At 41.6% G+C, this 22,722-nt stretch overlaps 1 long non-coding RNA gene across 7 annotated transcripts in view; it reads left to right on the top strand.

Annotated features, from left to right (window-relative positions):
* Positions 1-19,959, top strand: part of LOC131136761 (uncharacterized) — a 34,741-nt gene extending 14,782 nt beyond the window's left edge. For 6 of the 7 annotated variants that reach the window (XR_009131806.1, XR_009131802.1, XR_009131805.1 and 3 more), the window contains 4 exons: positions 4,654-4,732; positions 5,266-5,410; positions 15,941-16,150; positions 16,352-19,959. This is a non-coding gene — a long non-coding RNA (uncharacterized LOC131136761). The remainder of the gene's footprint in view (positions 1-4,653; positions 4,733-5,265; positions 5,411-15,940; positions 16,151-16,351) is intronic. The other variant, XR_009131807.1, reaches the window with a different exon arrangement.
* Positions 19,960-22,722: the final 2,763 nt, after the last annotated feature.

Raw genomic sequence — 22,722 nt, 5'->3', positions numbered from 1 at the left:
TGCCTCCTTTGACTGTCGTAAACACACACATACGCACACACTTTTAAGCATTAGATAGGACAAAAAAAAAAAAAAAAACACTTTTGGCACAAAATGTGCTGTTTATCAGTGGCAACACTACTCAGCACCGATTTAATTCCACTTGTCTGTTAATTTTATTTTTATTGTATTTATTTCCAACCTGGCCCGGAATTTTACTCAATATAAGAAAACGGCGTTGCCCTTGAGTGCTACTGGAGTTTCATTACCTGAGGTGGTCATTGTGAATATAGCTTACCACATGTCTCATTCAAAGGGAATCGCAGGTATGTGTCACTAGTCATAAACTGCACATTGCCTCCAGCTGTAATCAGTTGCCAAGGAAACCCTCAAATGGGATTCTGACCTTCTGTTGTGCATAACCGTTAGACTTGTCAACATCAAAGAGGAAAACATTAACATTGATATCAGTCGGCATCATATCCGACTGTTTTGTCTTGATTACTGTCTCGGAGAAAGCCCACGTTGGTCCACTCCCACCCATTTCTGCAATGCTGAGCATTTTTGGTTCAATATTGGCCGTCGCTGTGAGTTGAATGACTTAATAAGTCAGATCGGCGTGATCACACATTCAAGGAGAGGCAGTGCAAAACAAAGACGAGGGGAAGCGGCGGTGAGGCTCCAAGTAGCTACCAGCCTAGGGAGCGAGGGAGGGAGGAAGTGGAGAAATGGGGGACGGAGGTATTTAGTATGCACGGCCAAGCTGCCCCATCTGCTTAGCGCAGCAGTCCCTGTCGTATAACTGTCTACAGGCCGTGGGCCACATAAAGAATGTCTCAGATTTGATGTAATTCCGCAAAATTAATGACAGCTTTACTCGGTATGGGCCGTGAGGGAATGATTAGTGTTTGATCGTCCATCTGATCAGTTCCCCTGCCTGGGTGCACGGGGGACGCACCGCATATATGCCGGCATTCTGCCTGTGGCCACCACACATATACTTATCCCAAAAATTCCCTGTTACCATTTCCTCAATAGAGACAACTCCAACGTGCCTGTGTTTGTGCCATTGTTGGTGCGGGTTTGAATCCGGGCTTTGCGGTATTCCAGATGGAACTCAGAGGTCACACAATGACCTTTTACGATATGCTTTGCTGCGCCTGTGATTGGAATTGGGTATTCGTTTTTAAAGGAGATGCGGAATGGATTGGGATTCCAGAGACCAAATTGATCCGGCGAACGCAATGCGGGAGTTGGGGAAATGGAATTCCTCTTCTCCTTTTTAATGCGGCCCCACCTCAGCCGGCCCAACCCCCATCCCCCTTTCCTCCTCCTGGGCTGCCGCGTTTACAAGCGATTGGGGCATTCTGTTTTACAAGTGAGCCTGGTGCGTCTCGGCGTGCTAGCAACATTAAAATTGAACCCGCCTTATCTGTGCAAAGCATGAGGCTTTACATCAGAGGCTGTCATGTCGCTGCCAGTGAGCCTCCTCAGAGTTTTTATGTAATGTTGTGCAGTCAAAAACCCAGTGGACATCTAAAGGGAACTGATAGATAGATAAACAAGTGATTGAAGACATGGATGTTAGTTGGATGTTGCGGTTGGCAGCGGGGGGGCAGTCCAACAGTTTACAATCGTTAACAAGGCCAGCTCCGACACATGACACATGACAGCCAGATCAAATCTCATCAATGCTTGTAAACAGACTGATTGGGTCATAGCGATATTGTGCTGAGTTGCATATGGCGTAGCGAATCTCCCATCTGACCATTACGGCGCTGGTCCGGTACCGAGCGTGCAGCAACCAAGTCGGCAAAAGGCTCGGGGAGCTTGTGTTTGTGCCAACACAGATTGTCGAACAGACTGGATGGATGCAGTATTTTCTCTAAAATTGTAGGCCGTTATAACAAATGACTTGCAAAAACACCATTAGAGTAAACAAAAACATCATGCATCTGTTTGATACAACGCCTGTTCCAATTCATTTGCAATTTGCTTCATTATCCAGGCTCACTTTTCCTCTTCTTCGTCATGCATTCCCGGCCGTCCAACACTATCTTTCCAAATTATTTGAACATGTTCCCTCCCGCCTGAGCCCCCCCTCTCTCATCGGCATGCACTCGTCTCTCTTCTTACCGCCCTTTTTCTCAGGCCCCTCTCGCTGCCATCCGAACTGCTTGTCTTTTCTCCCTGTTTTATATTTTTGGCTGAGCAGAGGACCTTTCTTAGTGCGGTGACCTTTCTGGCTTTAAATTAAACCCCACTGCGGCATGTCTCTCTTCATAGACTGCCGGTTACGAGCCTTCAGAGAACTGCAAAAAAATAATGATTCCGATGAAATGGCCCCCTTTTAAAAAGCTCTTCCAAATTCCTTTTTTTACATTTTTATACTTGCATCCCAACTTTCCGGTGGCATTAATATTCACACTAATCGGAAACATCCTAAAAAGTAGCCTGCCAGAAAGATGATATGTACCAACGTCGACATGGACACACGCTTACTGTTCTACACGTGTGTCCGAATCAGATGTTTACAGTGATTTACTGTGCCGTTTATACATATTCGGGACCGCTACTACATATCGTTTTTCAAAGTTAAACCAGTTTATGGCCTTTAGAAGACACAACCGATTAAAATCATTCCATGAACAGACCTGATCAAAATCTCAATACTAGATTAAAATTGCTAGAATATTAACATTTTGCACATTTGGACCTTAATATGTTTTAATTAGAGCTACAATATGCAAAAGCGAGAGCAGGGAGTGAGACCAGAAACATTTGGAACTTAACTGTTTTTCACCTGACGTTTAAGAGCAAAGAAAAATCTGCTGAAAAGTCTCATTTCCTGTCAGGCATCTACACGGTCATGCCCTCCTAGTGGCTGAGAAGCTAAGAAGCTTTGTCTTCTTGAACATGGTCGCATTGTCAAGCTGCATAAGCAACGCCTCTTGCGGCGTGCTGTTGGTGTTGAGGTTGGACTCCATTTTTTTTTAAAGATTACGGAACAAAAAAGTTGTTTGCATTCGGCTTTTTTCTGGTAGACCTAAAAAAATAAAGGGCCTTCCTGGTGCTGACTGCAGCACAATAACCATCAGACGGCATCTGTGGGAAAAAGGAATTCAAAGATCTTGTTTCCGTCTACGTCACAATCCTGCCCGTTTAGACTTTGCCAGGGAGCATCAAACATGGAACATTGAAATGTGGAAAATTGTGTCATTCTCTGATGAGAAAAATTTAACCTTGGCGGTCCAGATGGCTTCCAACGTTACGACATGACGACGAGATCCCACCTGAGTTGTTTCGAGGGGGGGGGTTCCATCATCATCTGGGGTGCTTTCTCATTCAGTGGAACAGTTGAGCTTCAGGTGGTGCGGGGTCGTCAAACGGCTTTCCCTTTTGAAACATTGCTAGCAACATGTGTAAACAGAAGGAGAGCTTATCCGACTTACAGCCACGCCCATATAAGGAAGTTAACTCCTCTGTGACATCACAAAGGGGCAGTTTTACCACGCCTTTTCAAACCGAGCGTTTTGAGCCATCCAAAACTTCTTTCAGGGCTCACTTCCAAATGCGAAAACCTCGTTATCTGAAATTTTGGCAACATTTTAACTAAATTTATAGGTCAGAAACGTGGAAAAAGCATAATAGGTCCCCTTTTAACAAGAATAGTGGAGCTGCTCATTACTGAGTCCTACTGGGAATTTTTTTTGTTCTGGTTCTGGAGAGTTTTTGGTAATTTTTTCAGCGATGTTCTTAAACAGCCTATTCATTTGAATTGTTGTTTTCGATAAATGACTATTTGTCACCTTGCTTTTTTTTGCTTTTGTATATTTTAGCTCTACTTAAAACCTCATTAATATCCAAATGCGGAAAAGGTCAATTCTAGATATTTTTCAGCAGTTCTATCTTTAGCTCTAGATAAACATACTATACCCAGACAGTAGGATACCAATATGCTGGATCTGCGCTAAGAAACGTGATCATTAAACTCTGTGTCCTTAAGTAATTTGGTACATTCCAGAAGCGTTTTAAATATGTAATAACCTCATTGTATTCTTATTGGGTCTCTTGTGCATTATCTGGCCTTACTTGGAAAATGTGTAGCTCAGGAGTCAGTAAATCCGCATATAAAGTAGAAATACCCAAAACACCCCAAATCTGTTCTCTCTTAAAAGAAAAGTTGTATCTGCTTCTCAAAAAACCGCAGTCAAACTATAATTCACCATACCTCAATAAAACCCAAGATAGGGACTGCAACAACTATTACAGAGAATAATCACAGTAATTAAGCATTCCAGTGAGAACCATGTGGAAAAAAAAGCAAAGTAGTTTGCCTCTGCTTTGTTTTGGAGACACAAATTTACATGCTTGCAACTGAACGGTATTATGACAAAGCTGCGTAATTACATATTAATAATGCGTATTATATGGTAATATAGTAGTACAATGCTGTGTTTGCAGTGTAGGAAATATTAAATGTTGATATTGTAACCGAGCAGGTGATGTGTTTAAAGTACGTCTGCATGCAAACTAAAATAAGACATTTTGGTGAAAATTAGAGGTTGAGCCAATGAGTCTTGTTGTTGTTTTAGTTGCTCTTTTTTTGGCGGTTTTGTCCATAAACAGTTCTTGTCCTTGCATGTCTGAGCAACCGTTTTTTATCTTTTGCAGCCTGGTGGTGGTGGTTGTCCCAGAAGCCGCTTGCATCCCATCGGGGTTTCATCTGGCCTGTCAGGAATTCCACTTTATTGTACGTGTTTATGCAATTGATTCCTTAATAGATTCGACGACATTCATTGAACGCATCATGTCGGCATTTCGCTCATTTTTCAGCTTTATGAAAATGAAATGTGATCCATAACGTTTGCTCACTCCTAGCATGGATGAAACCTCAGAATTGTAGTAAATTCATCATAAGCCAATACTACACAACACGACTATTAAATATTAAAGTGTGCTGGTTAGATTTCATCAAGGATCGGTGTTCACACAGATGTTTTAATATTAACCCCCCTCTCTTCACCCACCCGGCACGACCTGAACGGGGCAACATGTAGCAGAGATGATTTCTGTATCCCTCCCTCCGAAGGTGCTCCTTGTATCCTTGGCAACTGTTATGAATTATGGACGCTCCCCATTAAAACGTGTGGTATTACCCCATTCCAGGGTGTGTCCTCCTGGCTGTCTTTGATTCACTGATCTCATCAGACTGGTTTTCTCTCCCTCTTTTGCTCCCTCCTTCCCTTCCCTCCCCCGCTCCCCCACTTTCCTGTCACACTTTAGTCCCCAGGGTCTGTTCGTCTGTGATCTGCCGGGCTCATCACTGGAGAAGAGGAAGAAGGCTAACTGGGGAGCCTGCACTTGGCTGTAAATCTGTCCTGGTTGTTTGGCGTTCCTGGGGTGCCTTCGCTTCTGCAGCCAAGTACCTGTAAGTCCATGCATAACGCCCCCCAGCGACCCCCCCATACTTGCGTGCACAATTACTCATTAGAACTGACACTAATTTTCACAAAAGTAAAAAAAAAAACACTCCACAAATGATGATGTCAGGATACTTAATGCTTTGCGATCCAGCGTGAGAGTTGATGACACTGTGGCGCTCCACTAGCTCGCCGGTGTTATTGAATCTAGGGTGCTACGCAGACGTAATTTCGCCTTTCAAATAGCTATGAAGTCACAGAAAGCCTCTTCTTGGCTGCAATGCAGTGTCGGGGGCACATCTCTCTGGTCCGCTCATTCTGCTGGGTATGATACCATTCCATACACATATAGACATACACCCACCCTCTCCTTATCCCAGAAATAAGCATTTTTACAGAGTTTCAGCTATAAAAGGAGAGGAGCAGATAGCCCATAAATCTAACCATAAAATCGTTAAGTTGTCAGAGGTGCCATCAGCTATCAATCGTGTGGTGCAAGCTGATGAAGGGGAAATAGGTGATAAAAAACAGCATTTTAGGGAAATTATATCCAGTCTTCCATTTGCGAAGTGCTGCAGTCACATCATGGCAGAATCTTAATCACTTGCCAGAGTGGCCGGGAGGGGGGGGGGGACTCTTCTTGGTGTCACAGCGGAAGAGCACACCCTGGTGGGAGGGTGGAAAAGGGGCGCTATTGGGGAAGGGTACAGTTTGGGCGGTGGAGGTGGGGGTAGAAAATGAGAGAAAATTACGCAACCGGCATAAATCACTTTTTCCTCTCCCTCCATCTCTGTTGCTTGTTCCTCTTCATCCTCGGTTTCCTCCTAGCCGTGCATCTTGCATCTTATTTGCATTCCGATTTTATCCTGATTTTAGCTTATCCCATCACCCCCCCTGGTTGCTATGTTAATTGACCACTCCAAATTGTCAATAGGTATGAATGTGAGTGTGAATGGTTGTTTGTTTATATGTGTCCTGTGATTGGTTGGTCACCAGTCCAGGGTGGACAGCTGGGATAGGCTCCAGCATAACTCTTGTGAGGATAAGCGGTAGAAAATTAATGAATGAATGAATGAAAATGGCATGAATACAAATTTTTTTCATGTGTTATTAAATTAATAAAATCATTATCTAATGAGTTACTTCCGCCATTTAATCTGATTCCAATCCTGATTGTGGTTTCACATCAGTGCCAAGATTTATGACATAATTTGGCAAATGAAAAGTGTCCACATCCATTATTATCAGGAGCAAAAAAGTTTGTTTTTATATGAAAAACAGCATCTTCTGTATTTCCCACTTGAAATATTGATTGATTATTAAGTGTCAATACTTTATGAAGCCATCAATAGCTTTAACCAAGCTGCTGGGACCTCTAGTATTGCAATACTTGGCGTGGGATGCTTTTGGACTTGTGAAATCAGGGTTCTGCTGCCACCTTTAGTTAGATAGCGGTACTGTAATGCAGTATCCATTTCCACTGTGTCAATTTTTGGATGTGTTCTGCAGTGAAGTCACCCAGCATGTGCTAGTGACAGAGGGTACTTTAATAGCACATCTAACCTTACAATGTTATAGCGAGTGGAGCTGTGAACATGCAAGCTTTATGTGAAATATCCTGACACGCGGATATACTGCACAGCTGTACTTCAACTTTTTTTTTTTTTTTAAATACTTTTCAAAATATATAAATCCTGCCATGAGCTTGTTTGTGTTATTTATTGTATTCTTACTTCCTATCAACCCAAACTGTTTTAAATACTGTACTTTAGCATACATAACTACTTGCACAATTTAATGAGATGCAATCCGTGAGCCATAAAAGTTTGCATTTACAAAAATAATCATTCTCACTTGATGCCGTCGGAGATATATATGCTTATATAGGTTTTATTGCGGCTATGATTTGCATTGGTGTACTGCATCATAAAGTAGTGTACGTGTAATATTTTGCCCCTGTCTGGCAGCGTAATGAGGTAACAAGTGTCAGTCAGGAGTACAATCAGAAGAATGTGGTGGTTGAGTGACAGCTCTCATTGGTTATTAATCACAGTATTGTTTATTTTTAAGTACGGGTTACTATAAAATAAATGACATTTTCTTCAGCTGATATATGGCAAATATATGAAGATATAGCAAGAGAAAAAACATATAAGGACATTTTCACAGATAAATTATACAAATCTATGAACAATGGTTTATAAAGGTGATTTATGTGTCCAATACTTAGTTTTCTTTCATTCCCACAGCTAGAATTGTACTTTATACACATTTTAATGACAACAATGTGGGGTTAATAACATGATTAATGTTTTGTGAAGGTTAGCATTCGCTTGCTAGGGAGTGGTCATTTGTGTTGACTTATTAGTGCAATAATACTTCCATATGCCAGGGGGCGGTAGAGCACACGCATGAAGGCAGGCATGAATAGCGTCATAGACCTCTACACTTTTTTACTCCTATTAAAAATTCTGAAGGCATGCAACAAATTTAAATTGTTTTACATATTTTTAAATAGAAATTGTTGTATTTATATATGAATAATTAAAAGCGGTAGGTTGTTTTGTAAGGCTAATTTTAATTATATTATTTAACAGGCATTTAAACTGATTCAATGGAATGTTGACTCCTCTCTTCGAGTATATTTTTTAATTTAAAGTTTCTTCAATGTTGATTATACAAGTGTATTGTGCCGTATCACAAATTGTATTTTTCAAACTCAATGTCCTTTTTTTTTTTTTTTTTTTTTTTTTTTTTGTGAGAGACTGCGTTAAAAAGAACACCTGTAACTCGACACACAAACCTCTCGTCTCAAATGCCGGGGGCAACCTTACGACACGGGACCAAATAGTTGGTGCACAAGCCTGTGGTCTAGTCAGGTATTCGCTGGGTTTCAAACATTTGTGCCGCATTTGGACAACATCTGAAAGGAGGCCATTTTGGTTCGGCCTCATGTGTAGGTGCCGGTGGGGGGATGGGTGGCCGAACGGCGCTACCCTGAAGACCCCTGTTAATGTTTTAGTCATTCTGCAGCCTCTCGGCTGGGAGACAGATTCAGTCAAAAAGTATTTGAGCGCCCCGAGGTCTTTGCGGTGATTTACTATTCGGGCATCTGCACCTTGAAATTCTGGCTTTGCCTCAGCTCTCAATCCCTTTCTGTAGTAGTAAACCCTGGAAATGTTTATGTAATACCGAGTCACCTTGAAGATATCCAAGGTAGGACCGCTTTTGTCACCCTCTCTCGCAATCATCCGCCCTTCCATCTTACCTCATCTCTTGATCACCCTCGGGTCTTCAACTTGGGCCCCAACCCCTCTCGTCTTGTCCGTCAGATTTAATATGCGCCGCCCCTGCTCCCACGTCTCTTAACCCATCTCTTGCCTATAGCAGCTGGACACATCAATCCTCCTGACAGGTGCTGGTCAGCCCGCTCCTGAGTGGTCAGAGCCCCCCAAAAGTAAACACAAAGTGTCGGACGCCCCCGCTGAGTGTAGGTAACGAGAAGTGGAGGCGGCGGACGCACACACCTTTATGGAATATCTGTCTTCAGTAACAAGACAACTGACGGCAACTGCTGATGAGCAAGTTGCGTTTACCTTGACAAGTTGTTTTTACTGCTTTGTTGCCCGTGGCGGCCACCCCAGCTCAAGCGAGGAGGAGAGCCGACAGTGGTCATCAATAACACGTCTGTGTCGTGCGGGTGGTGCGGGCTGTGTGGCGTGTGCGTTTAGGAGTGATGGCCAGAGGGCCCTGCGTCTCCGCCGCTCTGAAAAGTGCCATTAGCATCTGTCTGTCCATAACTGGGACTGCTGCAGAAGAGGCCCGAACATATCTGGTATGCGGCGTTGTGGAGGCACGCAGACAGCATAATTGCCGGGCAGAATCCACCCACAGCTCCAGACTTTCAAGTGCTCGTTGCCTTTGAGCATTTTACACCCCGAGTGGCTGAATAGCTCTGGGGAAACAAGGTCTTCACTGCTTTATTGCTTGCTCTTAAGTCTTTGTTTCTTGGGACCACTCAATCATGCACCAAAGTCCAAGAATGGCCTCAAAACGGAGTTATGGTGATGGTCGTGGATACGTCTCTTATGGTCCAATGCTACAGGACTTGGAATGCGCAGACAGAGTCAAAGGCCAAGGAGCTGAGATTTTGCCCCTTAGCGTTCAACTAGCATACGCTCCAAGCCTGGTACATTTACGGTGTCTGCGTCATTCTTAGAATGTTGATAAGAAAGAGAAAATGAAAAATGGGAGTGATGGGAATATACGGGTTAACATCCATAATAAATCATAGGACTGTCTGTTAAACTAGCAAATCCAAGTGGTACATTCTAAATATTTTATTGCAATAAATTTTGCATCTATTTTACACCGGCAGTTTTGGCCGGATTTAGAATCCTGCTAAAATTAGAGCCGAATCCGTCCATTTGCGCAAACCCGTATTTGTTGTTCTAAAGTATGCTAAGCTCCAGCCAGCAGCCATTGTTCGCCAGCACAATAAATACCCAGATGTCTCTACCTCGGCTCAGCCTGACGTGACGAGAAACGAGATGGAGACGCAGAATCTGCATGACTAGGACACAAAAGGATCATGACTTTCAGTTTTTAGCTAAACCGGCACATGTAATTGTAGCGTAGTATAACGGGGGGAATGGGGGGCAGTTGTGATGATAGTGTACAGGTATTGTAAACTACTCCGCCCGGAAATAAATGATTGCAATAGCTCTCCGGTTGTTTGATTAGAGGGTACTTAATGGTTTCCATGTCGCTCTGAAATGGTTACGGCGGTATAACAAAGTCACCACCGCCAATGCAACTAGGAAAACACGGTCTGTTTGTGTGCGGCGCTCTTTCCGCTCGGAGGACGCGTGCGCGGAATATTTATAAAGGAAAAGTTGTTTGACGCTATACGCAGCCACGTCGCAGCCCTTCACCTTCACTGTGAAGCTTTTTTTCCTCTTTGTGAGCTCCGCCCACCAAAGCCAGGCGATACACAACCAACCAGCAACTGGTTTTGTGGTCAATAAAAAAAATAGGACATTTTTCTTTTCCTTCTGGAAGTCCTTTACAACAACGGAGCGTGGAGTAATTATTCGCAGAGCACATTACCGCTGCAGATATGGGTGTGTGCTGACGTAGACACGGAAAACTACCAAAATGTGGATTAACGACTCTCTGAAACGAGCTTTACTACTCGACTGTCTAAAAGTAGCGGCAGAACTGATGCACCGCAGGGATGTCATTTTCATTCACGACATTTGCAGTCGGACGCCTCGGAGGATCCTTGCCAAATTTTAGTAAACAACCGACCTCCTATTAAGACTTTCCAAAAGGGATTGGCTTACAAAAAATATTATTGCAAATATTTATTAATACAAATTGTGAAATGCTGAGGCTCGCTAAAAATGTGGCCAAAATTTATATATGATATAGCAAAAGTGTAGCTGAGGTTGTCCACCAAAATGGCGGTACTCTTCGATGTTGCATGACTATTTAGTTGATGTCTGCAAAACGTTGATCAAGGGTCCTTGAGCATGTTGAGTTTGAGTTCCAGGACCCGGGATCACATTAACGTACAACTTTGCACACTCAGTACTTAGATTAGTACTCAGTACTTAGTTTTTCTCTCTCACTCACATACCTTGACGTTTTGTGAAGACGCGACTATGTTTTGATATCAGTCAGAGGTGGAGAACAAGGGTTACAAACAACAAACAAATTGTAATGAAAACCTAACCTCGGATTTTACTACATCCTTGGCGGAGGTAATAAAATCCCAATGATGTCATCTCTGCTGGTCACTGCCGTAAATGTGCAGCAGTCTAGCTTCGGTTACTTTCTTCTTATCAAATATTGAAGTTCTCATCAACCGGCGTATTCGCAAGTGAAAGTTTACAGTTTTTCCAATGATTACGTTGCATGTAAATCAATTGTATGCAAAAGACACGTGCAGGAACAACGTTAAAAAGCCATAGAATTTCAGTATGTGGAATCAAACTATGGAGCGGATTGGAGTAAAGAACTTAAACAATGTACAAGGATGAGCCAATTCAAGAAACAATACAAGTAGTTGATGTTTGCTAAATGCTAAAAACCATTTTGAATGTTTTATTTATGATCATTAATTATTATGGTTGTGTTTTGTATGTTTACACAAAAAAATCACATCTGGAATACAGGAAGTGATCAAATGTAGGATTTAATAATACTCCTTTTGGACATGTGGAACTGTCAATTGAATGATATGAATGTTACATATTCCAATGTAAAAAAAAAAAAAAAAACATTACCATTTATAGTTGAAAAATGACCCTGGCGAGTTTCCAAGCCAACAAAAAATAATAAAAACCAGGGTTGTCGGTTCTAGCACCTTCTGCATAATATGACAGTCCACTGAGCAGCACATTTTCGGTGCTTCATCGTGTTCTGGATTGCAGGAAGGGAAATCCGAGCGCTTTGACGACGTACATTGCGGCGACCAGAGGTGGTCAAAACACCGCTAGGGTGAGGGGGCGGGTAGCGGGAATGGGAAAAAAAGAAAAAGGGAGAATGTGGTGTTCAGTATCCCGCTGTAAAGAATGATGATGAAAAGTGGATCAGAAATTTTGATTGATTGATTGATTGATTTTGTTGGGTGTTGTGGAGACTTGATGATTTTTCTCATGCAAAGTACACCTTCATATTTTACCATTTTCAAGCTATAACCTTTTGAAATTGTAATATTAATACCCTAAAGGGTTAAAAATGAAACATGCTTATGGTACCCCCCCCCCCCCCCACCACCCCACCCCACCCCCACCTCAGCAGTTTGAAAACCACTGCTTTAATCAATGAAACTGTTTTGTCAGTTGTGCAAATATTTGACACCACTTGCCAATGACCCGAGGGTGGTCATTTAACAAATATCATTTTGGAAAATTAAATTCTTATCTTACTATAAATTGACACATGTCATAAATTTATCATCCATGTTGTTTAATCTGTTTCAACCTTGCTATGAAGCAGTTGACATAGAGAAATCCATCCTGTTCATTTCGCCCGTCCACACTGCAGCTTTTGTCCACTGCAACGTGTGTGAGTGTGTGTGTGCATGTTTGGTTCCTTGAGTAGCTTAGAGAATTTAGCAGCATAGATCCTGGTAGATCTTTAATTTATTTAAAGGTGCTTGTTTGATTTTTTTCTTTGACATGGAATATACGTACGTATATATTTTTTTAAGTGCCTTGCCTTCTCTTAGAAATCTTATTGCAACTTTATGACCGTAATTACTACTTCAAATTGTGAGCTTTTGTTATTTCATCACTATGGTTAATTGTGTGTTTTTATGTCTCACGTGTTTCTTAATGATATGAATTTATTTCATGCACGTCTGACCGCCACAGAAAAAACTCATACTCTTAAATGTGAGTGCAGTAAACGGAAACACATTACAAGAAAAAAAAAAAAAAACGGCACAGTCCTGAAACTTTCTGTTTGAATTTTTAAATATCTGCAGAATTCTGTACAAGAAAAACAAATTAATGTAAAAGCAACATTTTTTACCATACCATAGTCTCATAAAAAGGCGTGTAATGTACAAAGTGTGCAGTCATGCCGAGAGCTCTCGAGGTAGCGAACACAATGGTTTGCTAAACTAAATGCCAACATGGTCACACGGTTAAAATGCTAAGCTAAAATGCAAAATCTTAATATTTTAGTATATACTACTAAAGTATAATTCCATTACCCTGCTGTAATATACTTATTTTCTAAAAAATAAATTATAAAAATAATTTATTTTGTTGTAAAGTGCTGTTTTTAAATGTAGGGTAGCTTGTCAAACATTGCCACATTTTAGAAAAAAGTATGCAGTTCTTATGTAATTTACATATATTTTCCAAAAAGGTAGTTATTATGAATTTATTTCAATGTTCTGATCTGCTGCCTTATTCTTATTCTGAAATGTAGACAGCCACGTCTGTCTCAGAAGATTGTCACAAGGCAGGAAAACAAAGGGAGGAAAATGCATTCAAGAAGAACAGGAAGAATCCAAATTCTTTACACAAGCAGGGGAAGAACTACTGCCGCTGAAAAATAAATTACTTTGGCTTTTAACCAGCGGCATTCAATTACCAGTGTACTCAACTGGTAATGTGTCCTCAGTGTATACAATTTTTAAGAATTTTAATGTAATTTAAAAATATGATGAATGCTTTCACACAATTTTATTGTAATTAATTCGACCCATATCTGTAATCATGTGATCGGAAACCTGGAATATAATTCAGATTAGGCGATATTACTAATTTTGGTATCAATCTGAGGTGTCAGTGTCACCTACCAAGTCTCCTACCACATATTTGAAAAAATAAACAATGGCCATCCAAGTTAAATCCTCCCATTATATGAACTATTAAGCATATTGTTTGAGTTTTGAGTTTCAGTCGTACAATTTGGGATTGATAAATAACACCAGACCATGGCTCACTCTTTACGGCGCTTTTATTGTTCTCCAGATACCGTTCCAAAGCATCACTTCAACGGTATAAACCAGGTTGTTTCCATGTGTGGTGGCTTCAGGAAAAAGTGGTGAATTTTTTGTCATGGATGTTTAATTTCCGAAGTCATGGTCTTGCATTTAAAGTTTGTGTGCACGCAATATTTTAACTCAAACAGAACAAGATGGGGACAAAAACAATCCACATTGCTGTTCTCAGTCCAGGTTTGAACCACTTTGGTGATTGGACACAGCAACTGAATGTTAATAAGGTCTAACATAAGGGAGCAGCAAATTAATTATTGATTATGTTACTGATTTTTATTTTTAATTTGAAGCGTTTTCAGAGTTTTGCTATATAAAAATCGCACGTGTGTCAGACGTTGGGACAGAATGTCCTTAATGACTTCGCTTTGATTATCAACGCCGCTAAACAGGTTTGGCATGTTTGACTATGGCTTCATTTGAATTTGCTTCCTGCAAAATTGCATCTAATTGTCATGTTTTACTACATCTCTATGAAGTTCTGCAAAATATTTTAATATTAAAAAAAATCTTATGACTCATGTCAGATATTTAAAGGGGATCTATTATGCTTTTTGCACTTTTCTGCCCTATAAATGTAGTCAGAATGTTGTATTCTGGTGTTAAACCATGCTAAAGTTTCAGATAATTTTGGAAGTGATACCTAAAAGAAGTTTGGAATGGTTCAAAACGCTCTGTTTCAAAAGGCGTGGTTAAACTCTCCCTTTGTGATGTCACAGAGAGGCGGACTTCCTTATATGGTTCATAGTTACTATAGCGGAATGGGCATGCCACTTGTAAAAATGAAATCTGACCATTTTGTCAGGAAGCACAAATCAAAGGAAATACAGACGGAATAGGTGCAGATTCTGCAAATTCTAAAAAGTTTTCTATGCGGGTTATTGTGTGTAGCTGCTCTATAGGAGTCCACAACTCAATACAAAGGGTGGGAAATGAGCATAATAGTTCCCCTTTAACACATACAGGAGACCAGAAGATATGAAAGCGATAAAATAAAACTTTGCATTGTTTCACACGCCGTAGTTTTGAACACCTTTTTTAATTTGCTAGCTTGATTTAGACTCCGACTTTATGTTGCGGTCCACATCCTTAGACATACGGTATTACTCTGTGTGCAGCAGTTGACCACCGTGGTACCACATCTAGGGGGTGTGTATATTCTCTTTGTGTCCTTGTGCGTGTGCATACGACGACATAAAAACCTCGCCATAAAAACATGTATGCTCTACAGCCGTAAAATGGACTCAGCCCTCAAATTCTACATTGTGGAAGTTTCAAAGTCGAACATCGCAGCTGGAGTACAAGAACCAGGAACTTTGTAGTGTGTGTATTTTATGCGGATGATCAATCTTGATAGATGGCCAGTCAAACAGTTGTACCAAATAAGTTTGTTGTTCAGGGTAGTTTTATGATAAAAACAGGTCATTAAAGTTAAAGGCCATTATGCTTTTTCTATTTTTCTGACCTATAAGTGCTAGTATTCCCGTGTTAAATGATGCCAATGTTTCAGATAACGAGGTTAAGTGAGCCCTGAAAGAAGTTTAGGATGGCTCAAAACACTCGGTTTCAGAGGGCGGTGCAAAACTGTTCCTTTGTGATGTCACAGAGGAGCGGGCTTCCTTATGGGCGTGGCTGTAGGCCAGATACACGCTGTGTCCTCCCCCAAGCTCTGCTCCACTGTTTGCTTGGGGGAGGGCAGATAGGACAGATAGTTTATATAGAAGGAAGTCTGTTCCTCTGTGACATCACAAAGGAACGGTTTGACCCCACCTTATCAAACCAAACGTTTTGAGCCATCACAAACTTTTTTGCCAAATGTTCAAACCTCATTAGCTGAAACTTTGGCATGGTTTAACACGAGAATACAACATTCTAACTACATTTATAGGTCAGAAAAGTGGAAAAATCATAATAGGTCCCCTTTAGATAACAACACATCAGACACTACCAACGAATAATGCAGAATAACCAACAACTATTCCATTCCATTCTCCTCCACTTATCCGGGTCCACCAAGGCGTTCCCAGGTCAGCTTTCAGACAGAATCCCTCCAGCGTGTCCTAGGTCTTCCCGGGGATCTTCTCCCTGCTGGGCATGCCCGGAAAACCTCACCAGGGAGGCGTCCGGGAGGCATGCAGACGAGATGCCCGAGCCACCTCAACTGGCTCCTCTCGATGTGAAGGAGGATGACTGATGGATGACTGACCTCCTCACCCAATCTCTTAGGGTGAGTCCAACATGCTAACCACTGATCCACCGTGCTGCCCAGTGAAATTGTACAAAATGTACAAAATATTTGTATTTTTTTCACATTTAAAGACACTGTGTTAAGTGTTAGCCATGTCTCTGTGAAGTGCTAACTACCCGTTTGCACACCGTATAATGCTACACATGATCAAATGCGACACTGATCAATTGTTTCTTACAGTTTGCGCTTCTGACTCTTCAACGTGACCAAGTAACGTCGGAAAGGCTTCGGGCTCCAGCAAGGTTGGCAAGTCCTGCAACTCCAACCACTTCTTTGGGAAGAGGTTTGGGATGGCTCTGGACATTCGGATTTTATTTATTTATTTTTAGTTTTTTCTAACACCGGCTGACTGTGATGTCACAGTGAGCCAATCCTCAAACATTTCTATCCTTGAATTTGGAGTTGACCAATCCAGGGTGTCTAAGATTCTAAAATATTGTCAATAGCAGATGACATGTTCTTCACCAAACGTTCTTTACCACTTTATAGTTCCGTTGTTCGTCCACATACAGTCAACGGGACCGTGACTACGGCTGCTACTCCGCTAATGTGTTACTTATGCTACGCAGCATGCATCGACACAGGGCGATAGGGAACGCTACCATTCATCCTCATAATCTCCACACATTTCAACTGTGGTCAAGCTGACATCTGCCCGACCAAATTCACGTGCGTGGTGTATCGTGATAGCAGGGGACAGGCATGTGTTAGCTTGTAAACAAGGACTGAAGCCGCGACCGTGACTAATAGGCATCACCGGTCCACGGGTTATAAATGATACAAATGACTGTCATGATCCGCTGTCACCTTCTGGGTGCTAAGTGAGTGGAAATATCTCTTATGCCTTTTATTATTTCGCCTATATAAAAATACAACCAAAACATGTACCAAAACATCTAGAAAGGTTAGTGGTGCGTATTAATGCTTGAGACGACAGATGCTGCGATTGACCGGTCACCAATCACTAACGACCGATTTCCGTGAAAAAGCATATCCCGATAAATACCTTTCAACACTCACCTTCGGCTCGCAACCTGTAGGGCAGGGGTGCTCACACTTTTCAGCATGCGAGCTACTTTTAAAATGATCAAAATGATCTACCCACTACAAAAATGCAAAACATCTATTTATTTTCAAATGTATTGAGGATTATTTGTACGTACAATGTATGTTGATGTACCTTACATAACCAAATGAGCCAATATTGCAAAACACACATAATTAACTATTAACATTTTTTGTAATTACCTGAGTTTACTTTGATGACTTGCACTGAATTGAACCAGCCAGGGATGCATAGTCCGGACAGTAGCTGCTGATAGCCAGCCTCAAGCACACTTCCAAATGTTTATCAGTCATGGATAATATCCGTATCATAATATCCGTATAATATTCCATATCCGTATGGAAGTGATATGTTTTTTGCCTTTTTACTTGGTCCAGTTTTTGCCTTTTTACTTGGTCCAGCTCCTTCACTCATTTTAGTGACCATAAACTTTAGCGAGGGCTTAAAATCTGACGCAATTCGCCGACTAGCTTAGCACTTTGCATCGTTGTTTGCGCATGAGCGGTGACCTAAAGGTCAAAATTCAGTTGTCATCTGACTGGTTGTCCTGTATGTCAATCAAGTAACGGGGATGGATGATAGGCTGACATCGTAAGTTCTGCTGCACTTAGAGACGTTGTTTGATTTGATTGGTCGCCCGAAGGGCAACATTCAGTTGTCATCTGAATGGCTGCCCTGTATATCAATCAAGTGACGGCATTGATGCTGGGATGATATTTTTTTAATGTCACGCCGCGATCGACCAGCGATCGACCAGTACCACCTCCGCGATCGACCGGTAGATCGCGATCGACTTAATGAGCACCCCTGCTGTAGGGGTAGTAGGGGCGTAACAATTAATCTACCGCATCAATGTATCTATTTATATTCCTGTGATCCAACTACATGGATCTGTGTTCTGTGTTCAACAAGTTGCCATTCCGGACGATTGCAGCATTTAATTCAAGCATGGCAGTATCACGATTGACCCAGGCCGGTTAATTAGTCTCCCAAATGCAGAGGTAGTAGAAAAACAAGTTTATTAACAAAGGAACAAACATAGAGCAGCTGAAAAGGTGGTAAAACTACGGTAACAACAGTAACGGTTGGACCAGTAACGGGCAAAGAACACTTCATACTAAACAGATTAAGTATAATCCGTTGTAAATTAGCTACATGTGTGCTCGGTAAGCTCCGCCCATGAGGCTTAAAGGCGCACTGCATCCCGAGAGAGAGATAGGCGGCAGCAGAGCAGCACAAACAGAACATGACAAGCTTCATATGGATGTGTGGGTTTGTTTTTTTTTAGTACTTTAAATTATAAAGAACTTGATTAAATCAGCTTGTGTGTGACATCATTATGAATCCTCAATAAAACGTAGCATGGCGGATGGCAGAGGACAATCTATTACGTCACCAACAATTAAGCTAACATTGCGGTCCGGAGTGTGGAAACACTTTGGCTTTTGCGATCTAAATAAGTCACTCGTTTGTTAAGTAAAATATGAAGGCAACACGACAACGACTAGTCCAGGGGGTACCCCGCCTCTTTCCTTACCAAAAAAAAACAACAGTTCCTAAATGGTGTCGGATCGTATCATTCGTCCAAGCAAAAATCATGATACGTATCGTTCCATGTCTGGGAACTTCTGTCCATTTGGTAAACTCCCCTTTCCATGCATCCCCAAATATTCTCTGATTAAAAAAAAAAATAGATAATGGTACCATGCAGGATGGTCCAAAAGCTACACACCAAACCCGCACAGAAAACTTTCTAGATCTTCCAGAATATGCACTTATTCCAGCTGTATTTCCTTGAATTTATCTTCCCGCCAAAACGTTCTGTTTTGCACACACCCACTCTGCAGCGATTGGTCACACGCCCCAAAGTGCCTCCTAACTACCAAGTGTTTAGCCCAGGGGTGGGCAAACTACGGCCCGGGGGCCACATCCGGCCCGCCAAGTGTTTGAATACGGCCCGCCCAATCTTTCAAAAGTATTGAATTTAAAGTCAACATACAAGCTGGCATCATGGCCTGAGCCAACCTTTTGATGGTTGTATCAATTTCGTTGTTTGACATGGTCTGTTGTTTACAAAGTGCTCCTGAAAAAAGGGACACAAGCACATAATAATAATAAAAATTTAAATAATAATTATTATATTATTATTATAACGATTATGATTAGTATATTTATTATATTAATGCTAGTTATTATATTCATTCATTCATTCATTTTCTAACGCTTTTTCCTCACGAGGGTCGCGGGGGGTGCTGGAGCCTATCCCAGCTGTCTTCGGGCGTAAGGCGGGGTACACCCTGGACTGGTCGCCAGCCAATCACAGGGCACGTATAGACAAACAACCATTCACACTCACATTCATACCCATGGACAATTTGGAGTGGCCAATCAACCTAGCATGTTTTTGGAATGTGGGAGGAAACCGGAGTACCCGGAGAAAACCCACGCATGCACGGGGAGAACATGCAAACTCCACACAGAGATGCCCGAGGGTGGGATTGAACCCTGGTCTCCTAGCTGTGAGGTCTGCGCGCTAACCCCTAGACCACCGTGCCGCCCTAATTATTATATTAATTATATATAATAATATTGTTATATTTGCATATTTTACATAATAATAATATAATAATTATTATTTTAATTGTATTTGAATTATTATAATATTTTATTATTTTTAAAATATTTATAAAATAATAAATAATAATAGCAGATTGCATGACAATTTTACAGATATAATAATACCAGGTGGACTGTTACGTGTAAAATATATAGTCCCCCGTCCCCCCCCCCCCCCCCCCCCCCCCCGGAAATTTTGTTATATCAATGCGGCCCGCAGTGTAGCACCTTAATAAACTTGTATTATCGAAATTTGCATGGGGTGCATAATTCATATTTTGTCATACATTTCTCATACATTTTTATATGGAAGTACAGTCAAGGCTTTCCATCATTCACATTTGTGTTTTTGTATTGATTTATGAATTATGTCACCAATTAAAACAACGATAGAGCAAGGGATACGTTTGTGTGAAATTGCATAAATGCACTTTTTTTGTTTGTTGTAATGTGTGTGTGTGTGTGTGTGTGTGTGTGTGTGTGTGTGTGTGTGAGAGATAGCATGCCAGTAAAAGTGTTTTGGTCTTAGTTAAATAGTGGATAAATACCAAGTGTACACCTGCACGACGTAATGAGATCCAATCCAAGAGCTATATGCCGTATATTCTTTTAACCTGCCTCGATATGCTTTCAATTAACGCAGCCAGGTATTAAAATGTTTGTTTGCAGAGGTGTAGAACAGTACTGCATCGGCGTGAACTGTTTTTCATCTTTTGTTGACTTTCTGGGCTACATTAGTGCTGCAAGATGTTAGAAACGGCTCTCGGTAGATTTAGTCATGTTCTCCACCACTGCCAACCACATCCACCACAATCATAAACATATTGTTAATGAATACCTTCCAAAACCGAGCAACTATTAAATGTTGGAGGTATACAATGATGTGATTGGCTTCCATTGTAACACAAAAACGGTGGTGATGTCATTCTCCGTCTTATAATTCCCAGCAAATGAGTTGACATAATTAAGATATAATCAGACATCAAAAATGTACACCATTTTGTTTTCCTTTCCATTCCATTTTCTTCCACTTATCCAGGTCTGGGTCGGGAAGTAGCAGAGTCCAGACGTTCCAGTTCCACCAGGAGGACACCAAGGCATTCCCATGGCAGCTAGGAGACATAATCCAAGTCAAAGACAGCATACCCGCGACCCTGGTGAGAATAAGCGGCATATCCAATGAATGGATGGCTTCTATCGTTGCCATAGCTCATGTATATTAAAAATTAAGAACCCCCCAGTAAGATCAAATCTATGAAAAACATTAATATTAAATACAGCTGAATGCATTCTACGGCAGTTATTGAGCCTGGGGCAATTACATTGGTTTCCGGCTTCAACGTGACAACTCAAGCATTTTTTTTGGGGGGGGGGGGGGGGCTGTAGACATCAGCACTTCACTTAAGTGTGGTTATTGGTTAATTATCCTATGGATCAAACTACGGCCCGTTAAGATGAAAAACTGTTCCAAGACTAAAAACACTCCTGAACAAAAAGAAGATTAGTGCTGGTCTCAAATTTGCCTGAAAACATCTTAATGACTTTTGGGAAAATACTCTGTGACCTGACAAGAAATACCATCAGTAAAATATGGGGGTGGTAGTATGATGGTCTGGGCTGTTTTGCTGCTTCAGGACCTGAAATCCCGAAGGAGAGCATCCGGGCATCTGTTCATGACTTCATGACGGACAGCAGGACAACGATCCAGGACATACCAGCAAGCTCATCTCTGAATGGCTGAAAGAAAAAAGAAAACTAGGTGTTGTCGTCCAAGTCCTGCCTTGAATCCTATTGAGATGCTGTGGCGTGACCTTCAGAAGGAGCTTCATGCTGGAGAACATTCATGGCTGAATGAAAACGACCTCTGCAAAGATGAGTGGAACGGACTTCCTCCACAGTTCTGTAAGAGACTCATTGCAAGTTATCACAAACACTTGATTGCAGTTACTGCTGCCAAGGGTGGTCCAACCGGTTATTAGGTTTAGACGGCTATCACTTCCTTATATGGGCGTGACTGTGAGTCCCTCAAGCTTTGTTACTCCATTTACGTTGCTAGGGGGGGGCGGTATGCATGGCGGATGAAGAACACAGCATTCCAAGACAAACACTTGCTGCCCACAGTAACATTTGGTGGTGGTTCCATCATGTATCAGCAGATTGTTGCCAACAGTCTCCAAGAATCAGTTGTCTGGATCCTTCCACCAAGACCATGACTCTAAACACTGCTCCGATTCTACTAAGGCATCCATGCAGAGGAACAAGTACAACGTTGTGGAACGGACATCTCAGTCCCCAGACCTAAATATGATTGAAGATCTGTGATTTAAAGATGGCCGTCCATGCTTGGAAACCATCAAACCTGACTCAACTGGAGATGTTTTGGAACGACGAATGGTCCAAAATACCTTCAACCAGAATCCAATTTTTTACATTAGAGAGCACACAGCAAGAACTTGGCCAACATTCCCAGTACATCCCGACCTTTAACTGCGGACAAATACTAGAATTTGGGATATTTCCAATGTTTCACAAGAGTCCAAACAATCCGAGAAGAGTTTACACAAGACCCGTTTCTCATACGCAGTTCATCCCGTTGGGGTTTGGAGGAGCCATGAATTCCCGATGAATTGCTGGCTTAAGTTTCCTGAACTGTTCCTTTACGACGTGTAATGCATGCTCACGTATTCACCTCCATGAAAAGTACAATTCCCTTTTAACAGAGACGGAATTCTGTTGGGATTTTGTACTGGATGCTAATACATCAGTACACCGTAATACACCAGTACACCAAACAATGACTTGCATGGTAAACCTACAGGCATACTGCTTATCAAAACACTCATGTTTTATGTATTCATGGCAGTATTTG

Source organism: Doryrhamphus excisus, chromosome 10 (genome assembly GCF_030265055.1).
Source record: "Doryrhamphus excisus isolate RoL2022-K1 chromosome 10, RoL_Dexc_1.0, whole genome shotgun sequence".
Taxonomy (NCBI): Eukaryota; Metazoa; Chordata; class Actinopteri; order Syngnathiformes; family Syngnathidae; genus Doryrhamphus; species Doryrhamphus excisus.
Note: the sequence above shows the minus strand (reverse complement) of the source record. Positions and strands in the feature narration are given on the sequence as shown.